Source organism: Hemitrygon akajei, chromosome 26 (genome assembly GCF_048418815.1).
Source record: "Hemitrygon akajei chromosome 26, sHemAka1.3, whole genome shotgun sequence".
Taxonomy (NCBI): Eukaryota; Metazoa; Chordata; class Chondrichthyes; order Myliobatiformes; family Dasyatidae; genus Hemitrygon; species Hemitrygon akajei.
In genome coordinates, this window is record NC_133149.1 from 32,381,714 (window position 1) to 32,396,185 (window position 14,472).

Below are 14,472 nucleotides of genomic sequence, written 5' to 3' on the forward strand. Positions count from 1 at the left end.
CAGTTTGGGATGGAAAATTAAAGTGATAGGTGACTAGAATCTAGGGGGACGCCTTGAGAGTACAAAAGAATATTACAGTGCAGGCCCCTTGGCCCATACTGTTATGCCAATTTATTAACCTAACACACCAATCATACAATATATGCCTAGTTTCCCCAATATAGTGGTGATGTACACCAAATTCTGATCAGCATACTTAAAGCAACCACCACTCTGAGTAAAAAAAAACACTTGACCCTCACATCTGCTTTGAACGTACTGTCTCTCGCCTTCAATGCATACTCTGCATTAGACATTTCTACCCTGGGAAACAGATACTGTATATGTCTTTCATAATCTTATAAACCTCTATCAGATCTCACCCTCAACCTCCAGCGCTCCAGAGAAAACAGCCCAGGTTTATCTAGCCTCTCATATCACAAGCCCGCTAAACCAGGCAGTATCCTGGTAAACATCCTCTGCACCCTCTCCAAAGCCTCAACATCCCTCCTATACTGGGTGACCAGAACTGTATGCAATACTCCAGATGTGGCATCACCAGAGTTTTATAAAGTTACAACATAACCTGACTTTTGAACTCAATGCCTCGACTAATAAAAGCAGTCATTCCATAAGCCGCCTTAACCACCCTATAGACCTGTGAAGCCACTTTCAAGGAGCTATGAACTTGGATCCCAAGATCTCTCCATTCAGCAACATTGTTAAGGATCTTGTCCATTTATCTAGGTTAAATTCTATCTGCCCTTTCTCTGCCCATATCTGCAACTGATCCATATCGTGCTGTATTCTTTGTTGGTCTTCTATACTATCCACAACTCCATCAATCTCAGTATCAACCGCAAGCTTACAAACTCACTCATCTACATTTTCATCAGGTCGTTTATATACATCATAAGCAGCATAGAACACCACTAATTACATACGTCCATCTTGAATAGGTCCCTTCAACCACTACCCTCTGCTTTTCATGAGCAAGCCAGTTTGCCGTGGACCCCCATGCATCTTAATCTTCTGGATTACCCTCCAATGAGGAACTTTGTCAAATGCCTTACTAAAGTCCATGTAGACAACATCTGCTGCCCTACCCTCACCAATCATCATCTTGTCAAAAAAACTCAAGTTGGTAAGGCATAACCTGCCACCCACAAAGCCATGCTGACACTCCCTAATTAGGCCACGGATTTCCAAATGCTCATATACCCAAGAATTTTCTCCAGCAATTTCCCTACAACTGATGTGAGCCTCGCCAGTCTATAGTTCCCAGGATTTTCCCTTGCTACTTTCTTAAATAGAGGTACAACATTAGCCACTTGCCAGTCCTCCAGGACCTTGCCTGTGCCAAGAGAAGTCATGAAGATACTGGTCAAGGCCTCAGCAAATTCGTCTCTTGCCTCCTTCAATAACCTGGGTTAAATCTCATCAAGACTTATCCACATTAATACTCATTGAGAGGCCCAACACTTATTCCTCCTTGACCTCTAAACACTCTACCATATTTATGCACTGATCTCCTGGTCCTCTATATCCTTTTTGTTGGTAAGTACTGAAGTAAAGTACTCATTAAGTACCTCACTTGCATTCTCTGCATCCAAGCAAAAGTTACCCCCTTTATCCTTGAGTGGTCCTACACTCTCCCTAGTTGCCCTCTTGCTCTTAACGGATGCATAGAATGCCTCAGAATTCATCCTACTTGCCAAGGACTTTTCATGGCCCCTCCAGGGTTTCCTAATTCCCTCTTTATTTCTTTTCTGGCTTCTTTATGACTTCTCATGTGTTTTGTTTGAGCCTAACTCCCAAAGCTTACAATCTTTTCCTTTTTTTCTTGACCAAATTCATCTCTGAACATCCAAGGTTCTCTTATCTTTCCATTCCTGTCCTTCTTTCTAACAGGAGCATACCTTTCCTGTATTCTGTGCAATTGATCTTTAAATACCCTCCACATGTCTGACGTGGACTTGCCAGAAAAAAGGTGTTCCTAATTAAATCTTCTTAGTTCCTGCCTAATGCCCTCACAATTTGCTCTACTCCAATTTAAAACTCTCCCGTAAGGATCATACTTATCCTTATCTATAGCTATCCTGAAAGTTAAGGAATTGTGGTCACTGTTCCCTAACTGCTCACCCACTGCAAGGTCAGTCACCTGGCCAGGCTCATTACCCAACAGCAGGTCCAATATAGTCCCTCCTCTCATTGGACCATCCACATATTGATCTAAGAAACTCTCCTGGATACACTTTACAAATTCTGCCCCATCTAAAACCCTTGCACCAAGAAGATCCCAGCTTATACAAGGGAAGCTGAAATCCCCCATGACAACAACCCTATTACTTTTACACATTTCCTTCATCTGATTACGTACCTGTTACTCAATGTCCCATTGGCTAGCGGGGGGGGGGGGGGGGTCTGTAGTACAATCTCATCATTGTGATTGCACCCTTCCTATTCCTGAATTCCACCCAAAAGGACTCGGTCTCTGAACCCTCCATTATGTCTCCTCTGAGTGCAGCTGTGATATTGTCCCTGAATAGTAGTGCAACTCCATGACCTCTTTTACCTCCTCCTCTATCTTTTGTAAAACTGAAAAGATTTACAAAATCTTTCTATGTGCTACAACAGTCACCTTAAGTTCATCACCTTTACCCATAAAATTTCTAGCATTAAAATACACACACTTCAAACTATTCGACACATCTTATCTGTTATTTTGATAAAATTGATAAAATTTGTAAGGGGAGATAGAACATGTCAAATTTCTTCAGTCTTCAGAGTAAGCAAAGACATTGGTGATGTCTATGTGAGTGGACAAGGACAGGCTACTGGTAATGTTCACTCCCAGTGGCTCTTGGGGGGGTCTGTAATACAATCCCATCAGTGTGATTGCGCCCTTCCTATTCCTGAGTTCCACCCAAATGGACTCGGTGTCTGAACCCTCCATTATCTCTCCCCTGAGTGCAGCAATGATATTGTCCCTAATTAGTAGTGCAACTCAATCCCCCCCCCCCCCCACCTTTACCTCTCTTTTTTAAAACCTCAAAAACCTGGTAATTGATCACCCATTCCTGCCCCTCTCTCAACCAAGTGGATATTAAAACCAATGGACCAACTACCTCTCTTGCCAATTCATTTAGGATGGAGTCCAACTAAAGTCTTATCAGGCCACACTCGACTATCTGCTCAATACTACTACTCATTATTGTGGTGCATATAATTTTCTTGATCACCCTCACTCTCTACCAATTTGCAATTATTTCTTGAATATTACTTGTGTCTTATTTTGTGAAGACTGATGCAAAAACATATTCAATTTATCTATCATTTTGTTTTCCATTATTTATTCCCCTGGCTTTTTTTTCTACAGGACCAATGCGGACTTTGTTTATTCTTTTGCAATGTCTGAATGAGATCTGGGTGTGTTTGTAGACACAGCCACTAGGGGGTGGTGTTGTCCAGCTGTGGCTAAATAATTAATGATGTCTCACTTTAGTTTGAGAAGAGCAAACAGTTGTGTGCTTAACTAGAAGTATATTTGTGATAGTATCTCTGTAAAGACTGTTGTAGCACATAGAAAACATGGTGGTATATAGGAGAGATATCAGACTGCAGCTACTGATATGTGGAGCATCAAACAATTTGCTGGAGAAACTCTGGTTTGAACAGCATTTGTGGGAGGGGGAAGGAATTGTCCACATTCCATGTGGAAGCCCTGCATTAGTTCTGAGCCACTGAGTTTCTCTTGATGGCTCAATTTACTTGGTAGAGGTGGGGTAGATTTTTTGAAAAATTAAACATTTTGAAGAATAAATATTGCACATAATGGATGGGACTTAGTGGATGACTGTTTGAGTGATGAATATTCATTAGTTAGCTTAATAGAATTTGCTATCATTGGGATCATTCATTGCTTCTGAAACTCCATTCAATTAAGTCTACAAAACTGCCATTCAAAGTAAAATTATCAAAGTACATATACTGTATGTCACCATATTCAGCCCTGAGATCCATTTTCTTACGGACATATGCACCCAACAAGCTAAACAAGCATCCAATGTGCAAAGTACAACAAACTATGCAAATACAAAAGAAAAAATAAGAAATGCTGATAATAAATAAATAAGCAATAAATATTGAGAATGTGAGATAAAGAATACTTGAAAGTGGGTGTGGAAACAGTTCAGTGATGGGGCTAGAGAAATTGTGTGAAGTTATCCCCTTTGGTTCAAAAGCATGATGGTTGAGGGGTAATAACCAGGTTGTAATAACCGTTCCTGAACCTGGTGGTGTGAATCCCGAGACACCTGTATCAACCTTCCTGATGGCAGAAGTGAGAAGAGAGCATATCCTGGGTAGTGGGGGTCCTTGATGATGGATGCTGCTTTCCTGCAACAGCACTCAGAGTAGAAGTACTCAATGGTGGGGAGGGCTTGATCTGTGATGGACTGGACTGTATCCACTACCTTTTGTAGGATTGTCTGTTCAAGAGTGTTTCCATACCAGGCTGTGATGCAACCAGTCAATATACTCTCCACCGTGCATCTATAGAAATTTGTTAATGTTCTAGATATCATACTGAATCTTTGCGACCTTCTATGGAAGTAGAAGCGCTGCTGTGCTTTCTTCGTAATTGTACTTATGTGCCGGGCCCAGGACAGATCCTCTGAAATGATAACACCAAGGAATTTAAAGTTGCTGACCCTCCCCACCTCTGATCCCCTGATGAGGACTGACTCATGGACCTCTGGTTTCCTCCTCTTGAAGTCAATAATCAGCTCCTTGGTCTTGCTGTCATTGAGTGAAAGGTTGCTGTTGTAGTCCCACTCGGCCAGATTCACAATCTCCCTCCTATATGCCGATCCATCACCACCTTTGATTTGGCCAACGACAGTGGTGTTGTCAGCAAATTTGAATATGGCTTTGGAGCTGTGCTTCACCACACAGTCACAAGTGTAAAGTGAGTAGAGCAGGGAGCTAAGCTCACAGCTTTGTGGTGCACCTGTATTGATGGAGATTGTGGAGATGTTGGAAATCTGAACCAACTGGGGTCTGCAAGTGAGGAAATCAAGGATCCAGTTGCACAAGGAGGTATTGAGGCCAAAGTCTTGAAGCTTATTGATTAGTTTTGAGGGGATGATGGTATTGAATGCTGAGCTGAAGTCGATAAAGAGCATCCTAATGTATGCATCTTTGCTGTGCAGATATTCCAGGTTTGAGTGAAGAGCCAATGCAATGCTATCTGCTGTGGACCTGTTGTGACAGTAGGCAAACTGGAGCAGATCTAAGTCACTTCTCAGTCAGGAGTTGATACATTTCATCACCAGTGTCTCAAAACACTTCATCACTGTAGATGTAAGCACTACCGGACAATAGTCATTGAGGCAGGTTACCTCGTTCTTCTTAGGCACTGGAGTATGTGGAGCAGGTGGGTATCCCAGACTGCCAAAGTGACAGGTTAAAAATGTCAGTGAACACTCCAGCAAGTTGATCAGCACAGGTCTTTAGTACTTGGCCAGGTACCCTGTCTGGGTTGGATGCTTTCCATGGGTTCATCCTCCTGAAGGCTGCTCTCACGTTGGCCTCAGAGACTGAAATCATAGAATCAACGGGGGCTGTAGGAGTTCCTCCATGTTTTGATGGTCAAAGTGAGCAGAGAAGTCACTGAGCTCACCTGGAAGTGAAGCCCTGTTGTTGTCTATGTCGCTTGATTTAACCTTATAAGAGGTGATAGTATTCAAGCCCTGCCACGCCACAACTGTCAAACATCCCTCATTGACTTAAGTTTGGTCCGGAATTTCCACTTTGCCTGTGAGATGGCTTTCTGGAGATCATACCTGGACCTCTTGTAACTCTCTTGGTCCACCAGACTTGAATGCCTCTGATCTGGCCCTCAGCAGATTGCAGTTCTCATGGCTCATCCAGAGCCTCTGATTGGGGAAGACTCTTCTTGGCAAAGAATTCCACAGATTCACCACCCACTGGCTAAAGAAATGCCTCCTCATCTCCATTCTAAAAGGACATCTCTCTATTCTGAGGCTGTGCCCTCTGGTCTTAGACTCCTCCACCATAGGAAACATCCTCTCCACATTCACTCTATGGATGCCTTTCAACATTTGATAGATTTCAATGAGGTCATGCCTTATTCTTCTGAATTCCAATGAGTACAGGCCTAGAACCTTTAAACTCTCTTCATACGACAAGTCTTTCAATTGTGGAATCGTTTTTGTGAATCTCCTTTGAACCATCTCAATGTCAACACACCCTTTCTAAGATAAGTGGCCTAAAACTGCTCAAACACTCGCCGTGAGACCTTACCAGTGCTTTATAAACCCTCAACATTTATATTCTAGACCTCTTGAAATGAATGCTAACATTGCCTTTTCCTCCCTCAGCACTGATTCAACCTGCAAGTTAACCTTTAGGCAAATTAATCTTTAATCTCTCTTTGTGGACACTATTTGCTTGCGGTTATTGTTTTGCATAATGTGCTTTTTTTCTCTCTGCACATTTGGTGTTCAATGGTCTTTTTTATAGGTTCCTTTGTGCTTCTTTGTTTTGTGGTTGCTTGTTAGGAGATGAACCTTAAGGTTGTATAATGTATACATAGTTTGATAATAAATCAACTTTGAACTTTAAACTTTGGGGAATTCTGCACGAGGATTCCCAAGTCCCTTTGCACCTCAGAGTTTTGAATGTTCGCTTCATTTAGACAACAGTCTACCCTTTTACTTCTTTTACCAAAGTGCATAACCATACACTTCCTGACACTGTGTTCCATCGCCATTTCTTTGCCCATTTTCCTAACCTGTCCTTCTGTAGCCTCTTTACTTCCTCAAAACTACCTGCCCTCTACTTATTTTCAGATTGTCTGCAAACTTTGCAACAAAACCATCAAATCCATTACTCAAATCGCTGAAAAAGAATCAGTCCCTGTGGAACGCCACTAGTCACCTGCAGCCAACCAGAAATGATTCCCTTTGTTCCTACTCTTTCCCTACAGCCAATCAGCCACTGCTTTATCCATGCTAGAGTCATTCCTGTAATACCATGGACTTGTAGCTTGTTAAGCAGCTTTATGTGTGGCACCTAGTCAAAGGCCTTTTGAAAATCCAAGTACACAACATCCTCCTTTGCCTATCCTGCTTGTTATTTCTTCAAAGAATACCAACAGATGTGGCAGGCAAGAATTTCCCTTAAGGAAACCATGCTGACTACGGCCTATTTTATCACGTGCCTCCAAATATCCTGAAACCACATCCTTCATAATCGACTCCAAATTCTTCCCAACCACTGAGGTCAGACTAACTAGACTATAATTTCCTTTCTTCTGTCTCCTCCTTCTTGAAGAGGGGAGTGACATTTGCAATTTTCCATACCTCAGGAACTGTGCCAGAATCAATTGATTCTTGAAGGATTATTACTAATGCCTCCGCTTTTACAATGCTGGGGTGTAGTCCACCTGGTCCAGATGACTTCTCTACCTTCAGACCTTACAGTTTCCCAGGTGCCTTCTCCCAAGTAATGGTAACTTCACACACTTCCGCCCCCTGACACTCTTGAACTGCCGGCATACTGCTAGAGCCTTCCACAGTAAAGACTAATGCAAAATACATATTCAGTTCATCTGCCATTTTTTTTGTCCCCCATTACTACCTCTCCAGCATCATTTTCCAGCAGTCTGATAGCTATTCTGCCTCTCTTTAAAACCTGATGTCCTGGCATTAGCACAGAGCTCAGGGTTATGAACACTACTCTGTTTATTACACAGCTAAAGGTGCAATTAAGGAGTGTGATGTGCTGGCCATAATGCTTCAGTATTGCAGCGGGCACATGGATTTTTATTTTGATGAACACAGGAATAATTTTTCTATTGTCTGACATGCAATTGTAATATCTCAGTACTTATCATAGATTACTGGTGGTAACAAAGGCGGAAACAAGCCTGAACTTCCTTCTGTACTCCTACACTTGTATTGTCTTTATACAGCACTACTGTGACATGTTTACTTTGATATAGATCAAGGAGCATCATATTTATAACCGAAGAGAGATTGGCAAACAAAAGAGAAGATGTGGAGATGCAATACGTGTAAATTTGCCTTGACAGATTTGTTGACTTATCTAGTAAGCAGAGAAGATAATACTTACTGTCTAAATTTATTTGTATGCAGCTATTCAGTTTCTCAGATCCACAGTTAGGCACTTTGAGACATTAGCAAACGAAAACCTCACTCTTTATACCCGATTGTCTGTTGAGGTTAGAATATTATGATGTCACCACTGGTGCTTGCAGCAAAATGGTGAACCTTTCTTGATGAAGCTGTATTTTTAAGTGATTCGAATACACTATCCAACAACGGCGTCTCAGATATCCTACCAAAAGCAGTCTTTTTAATGAGGCTTGGTGACATATTCCTATCAGCTGCCATTAATGGAAGACTTTACTCTGAGTCCAAATTCATAGTCTGAGCTCAGAGAAGGAAAAGGTGCATCTAGCAATAATGAAACAGTGAAAAGCACATCAGAGAAAATGTATTTTAAAACCCCCCAAAAAATCACTAATTGACGCTTGTCAATCATGTTTTGGTTTTGGAATTTGATCTAATTTGTACAAATTATTCCAAGCCCCTTGTATCCAAATTAGGGTATTTAAGTCATTTGTTACCTTAAGTTGAAAGGTACATATTCAAAAATCGAGCAGGCACCCCAGATAAATTGCAGAAAGGAAAGGCGCAAAGATCAGAATCGGCCACCAGAGGGCAGTCTCTTCTAAAGATGTTTCTTGGAGAATTTTCCATTTTTTGAGAACATGCCTGGTACTGGGGTGAGACTTGAGTCACGATCCCAAAAATTGAACCTAATCATGGGACTATTTGAACATATATTTACCCTGTTACGAGTATCCGAGTTGACTTACTGGTTTTTACTACTGCGCATAATTTTAGCATTTACAGTTTTGAAGGAACAACAGGTTATACTTGATCCAGTACAGCTGTCATTTCACTGCTTGTTTTATCAGGCTGGCTCAATTAACAAAAAAAATGTAAAACTGAATGGTTATCAGGATATCCCAGATCTAATTTTTTTTTTAACCTCTGCTTATTAAGCAACTTGCTAATTGAGAGCAAACACGAGGGAATCTGTAGATGCTGGAAATTCAAACAACACACACAAAATGCTGGTAGAACACAGCAGGCCAGGCAGCATCTATAGGGAGAAGCGCAGGATAGGGAGTTTGTAGAGTGCCTACGGGATGCATTCTTGGAACAGCTTGTACGAGAGCCGACCAGGGACAAGACTATTCTGGATTTAGTGTTATGTAATGAACAGGATTTGATAAGCGATCTCGCAGTAAAGGAGCCATTAGGAGGTAGTGATCACAATATGATAAGCTTTTATCTGCAATTTGAGAAGGATAAGGGCAGCTCGGAGGTGTCAGTGTTGCAGATGAACAGGGGAAACTATGGAGCCATGAGGGAGGAGCTGGCCAAAGTTGACTGGAAGGATAGCCTAGCAGAAAAGACAGTGGAACAGCAATGGCAGGTATTCTTGGGAATAATGCACAAGGTGCAAAATCAGTTCATCCCCCAGAGAAGGAAGGATTCAAAGGAGGGAAAGGGGCCACAGTGGTTGACAAAGGAAGTCAGAGATTACATAGCATTTAAAAAAAAGGAAGTATGACAGAGCTAAGGTAAGTGGGAGGACAGATGATTGGGAAGTGTTTAAGGAACAACAGAACTTAACTAAAAAGACAATACGGGGAGAAAAAAATGAGGTACGAACGCAAGCTAGCCAGGAATATAAAGGAAGATAGCAAAAGCTTTTTTAGGTATGTGAAGAGAAAGAAGATAGTTAAGAACAATGTTGGGCCCTTGAAGAATGAATTGGGTGAAATTGTTATGGGAAACAGAGAAATGGCAGAAGAATTTAATGAGTACTTTAGATCTGTTTTCACTAAGGAAGACACAAGCAGTCTCCCAGATGTATGGATGGGCCAAGGACATAGGGTAACAGAGGAAATGAAACAGATTGACATTCGGAAGGAAACGGTGATGAGAAGACTGATGGGACTGAAGGCTGACAAATCCCCAGGTCCAGATGGTCTGCACCCTAGGGTACTAAAGGAGGTGGCCCTGGAAATTGTGGATGCATTGGTAATCATTTTCCAATGTTCCTTAGATTCAGGATCAGTTCCTGAGGATCGGAGAATGGCTAATGTTATCCCACTTTTTAAGAAAGGAGGGAGGGAGAAAACAGAGAACTATTGACCTGTCAGCCTGACATCGGTGGTGGGAAAGATGCTAGAATCCATTATTAAGGATGAAATAGTGGCATATCTAGATAGCAGTGATAGGATTGGGCCGAGCCAGCATGGATTTACCAAGGGTAAATCATGTTTGACTAATCTGTTGGAGTTTTTCGAGGATGTAACCAGGAAGTTAGACGGGGGAGATCCAGTGGATGTAGTGTACCTCGATTTCCAGAAGGCATTTGATAAGGTCCCACATAGAAGATTGGTGGGTAAAATCAAAGCTCAGGGCATTGGGGGGAAGGCATTGACATGGATAGAAAACTGGTTGGCAGGTAGAAAGCAAAGGGTAGCGGTGAATGGGTGTTTCTCGGAATGGCAGGTGGTGACTAGTGGGGTGCCACAGGGCTCGGTATTGGGACCACAACTGTTTACCAGTTACGTTAACGATTTGGATGAAGGCATAGAAAATAACATCAGCAAATTTGCTGATGATACTAAGCTGGGTGGCAGTGTGACATGTGATGAGGATGTTAGGAGAATTCAGGGTGACTTGGATAGGCTGGGTGAGTGGGCAGATACTTGGCAGATGGCGTTTAATGTGAATAAGTGTGAGGTTATCCACTTTGGGAGTAAGAACAGGAAGGCAGATTATTATCTGAATGGTGTAGGGTTGGGTAAGGGAGAAATACAAAGAGATCTAGGAGTCCTTGTTCATCAGTCACTGAAGGTGAATGAGCAAGTGCAGCAGGCAGTGAAGAAGGCTAATGGAATGTTGGCCTTTATTACAAAGGGAATTGAGTACAAGAGCAAGGAAATCCTCTTGCATTTGTACAGGGCTCTGGTGAGACCACACCTGGAGTATTGTGTACAGTTTTGGTCTCCAGGGTTAAGGAAGGACATCTTGGCTGTAGAGGAAGTGCAGCGTAGATTCACGAGGTTAATTCCTGGGATGTCAGGACTGTCTTACGCAGAGAGGTTAGAGAGACTGGGCTTGTACACGCTGGAATTAAGGAGATTGAGAGGGGATCTGATTGAAACATATAAGATTATTAAGGGATTGGACAAGATAGAGGCAGGAAATATGTTCCAGATGCTGGGAGAGTCCAGTACCAGAGGGCATGGTTTGAGAATAAGGGGTAGGTCATTTAGGACAGAGTTAAGGAAAAACTTCTTCTCCCAGAGAGTTGTGGGGGTCTGGAATGCACTGCCTCGGAAGGTAGTGGAGGCCAATTCACTGGATGCTTTCAAGAAGGAGCTAGATAGGTATCTTATGGATAGGGGAATCAAGGGATATGGGGACAAGGCAGGAACCGGGTATTGATAGTAATTGATCAGCCATGATCTCAAAATGGCGGTGCAGGCTCGAAGGGCCGAATGGTCTACTTCTGCACCTATTGTCTATTGTCTGGCCTGCTGTGTTCTACCAGCATTTTGTGTGTGTTGTTGCTAATTGAGACCTGGGCTGGTGTGTTCACTGAGATCTTTAACCTCTTCCTTCAGCAGTGTGAGGTACCCACCTGCTTCAAGCAGGCTTCAATTATACTGGTACCCAAGAAGAGCGTGTGATCTGCCGCAAAGACTATCGTCCAGTTACACTTACATCCACGGTGATTTAAGATTCAAGATTCAAATACATTTATTATCAAAGAATGTATAAATTATACAACCTTGAGATTTGTTTGCTTACTGGCAGCCACAAAGCAAGAAACCCAAAAGAACCCAATTAAAGAAAAAAAAGAATAAAAATAAAAATAAAAGACCAACGCCAGATGCGCAAGAGAAAGAAAAAAAAAACACACATCATGCAAACAATTGAAGCGAACAATAGAATTCTGAACCAAAATGAGTCCTCAGATTCAAACCCGGGAACAGCCTGGAGTAGGCCCAAAGCGTACATGAAGCACAGGCAGCTGGGGCAGTCTTCATAGCTTCAGTGCCATGGAGAGAGGAGTGAACATTGTGGAGAGCTAACAAAATCAGCTCTTGTCCCGACCGACACCCTGTCTTTTCAATCTATCTGGTCTGATGTTTAAATTGACCAAACAATGGATCAGCAGAAGGCTCTGGTGCCCTGGAGAGAGGAGTGTACATTGTGGAGAATGCCCGAAATTAGCTCTTGCCTCTGATCTGGGCTGATGTTTAGATTGTCTAAAGAGCAAATTGTACCTTGCACTAGGGCCCGGCTGCTGCAAAGGGCTCGGGTCATAGACCACACCACCCAGCGACTCGCTCCAGGCCCGATTTTGTTGCCTAGCCCGAAGCCCTTCAAATCAGCTTGGCGCCCAGAGTGATCCAACCTCGCACCTGGGCCAGTTGTACAGGCATCAGAAATCCATCTGCACCAATTCTGCAATACACTGTCTCGGTTCATCCCTCGAACTCACCTCGCCATCCCTCATCCCTTCACTGTTTGCGGTGATAATTTAACACAATTTACCTCAGTAAAAGTATTTTAAGGTGATGTTTTTAATTGGATTTCCTAGCCTTTTGACTACCAGAAGCTGTCGCACATATTTGGTAGTGCCATCTTTAAACCCTATAATGAAGTGTTTTGAGACGCTGGTGATGAAACATATCAGCTTCTGCCTGAGAGGTGACTTGGATCTGCTCCATTTGGTTGACCAGAGCAATGGGTGGACAGCAGATGCCATCTCATTGGCTCTTCACTCAACCCTGGAACATCTGGACAGTGAGGATGCATACATTAGGATGCTGTTTATCGACTACAGCTCAGCATTCCATACCATCATCCCCTCAACACTAATCAATAAGCTTCAAGACTTTGGCCTCAATACCTCCTTGTGCAACTGGATCCTTGATTTCCTCACTTGCCGACCCCAGTTAGTTTGGATTGGTAAGAACATCTCCTCCATGATCTCCATCAGCACTGGTGAACTACAAGGCTGTGTGCTTAGCCCACTCCTCTACTCACTTTACACTTATGACTGTGGATAAGCATAGCTCTAATGCCATATTTAAATTTGCTGATTTATTGGTGATGAATCAGCATATAGGAGTGAGATTGAGAATTTGGCTGAGTGGTATCATAACAACAACCTCTCAGTCAATCTCAGCAAGACCAAGGAACCGATTGTAAATTTCAGGAGAGGGAAACCACAGGCCCACAAGCCAGTTCTCATCAGAGGATCAGAGGTAGAGAGGGTCAGTAACTTTAAATTCCTGGATGTTAGTAGTTCAGAAGATCTGTCCTGGGCCCAGTGCGCAAGCGCAATTGCGAAGAAAGTACGTCATTCCTCTACTTCCTTAGGAGTCTGCAGAGATTCAACATGTCATCTAAAACTTTGACAAACTTCTATAGATGTGTAGTGGAGAGTGTATTGACTGGCTGCATCATGTCCTGGTATGGAAACACCAATGCCTTTGAATGAAAAATCCTACAAAAGGTAGCGGATTCAGGCCAGTACATCATGGTTAAAGCCCTCCCAACCACTGAGCACATCTACATGAAATGCTGTCGTAGGAAAGCAGCATCCATCATCAAAGATCCTCACCATCCAGTCCTGCTCTTTGCTCACTGCTGCCATCAGGTGGAAGGTACAGGAGCCTCAGGACTCACACCACCAGGTTCAAGGACAGATACTACCCAACAACCATCAGGCTCTTGAGAAAAAGAGGTTAACTGCACTCACTTGCCCCATCATTGAAATGTTCCCACAACCAATGATCTCACTTAAAGAACTCTTTACCTTATTATCTCATGTTCTTGCTCTTTATTGCAATTTATTTATACTTGCATTTGCACAGTTTGTTGTCTTCGGCACTCTGGTTGATCTTTCATTGATCCTGTTATAGTTACTATTCTATAGATTTGCTGAGTATGCCCACAGGAAAATGAATCTCAGGGTTGTATATGGTGACAAATATGTACTTTGATAATAAAGTTTACTTTGAACTCTTAACTGGTAGTGTACTGGTTATCACAATTACAATGCCAGTGATCAGTGATTGGGGTTCAATTCCTGCCACTGTCTGTAAGGAGTTTGTACTTTCTTCCTGTGACTGTGTGTGTTTCTTCCAGGTGCTCCGGTTTCTTTCCACTTTCTAAAGATGTACGGGTTAAGACTATTAAATTGTGGGTTTGTTATGTTAGCACCAGAAACACGGTGAGACTTACGGGCTGCCCCCAGCTCAGCCCGTGTTGGTCATTGGCACAACTGAATAATCTCACTGTATGTTGTGATGCAATGTGACAAATAACACTAATCTTC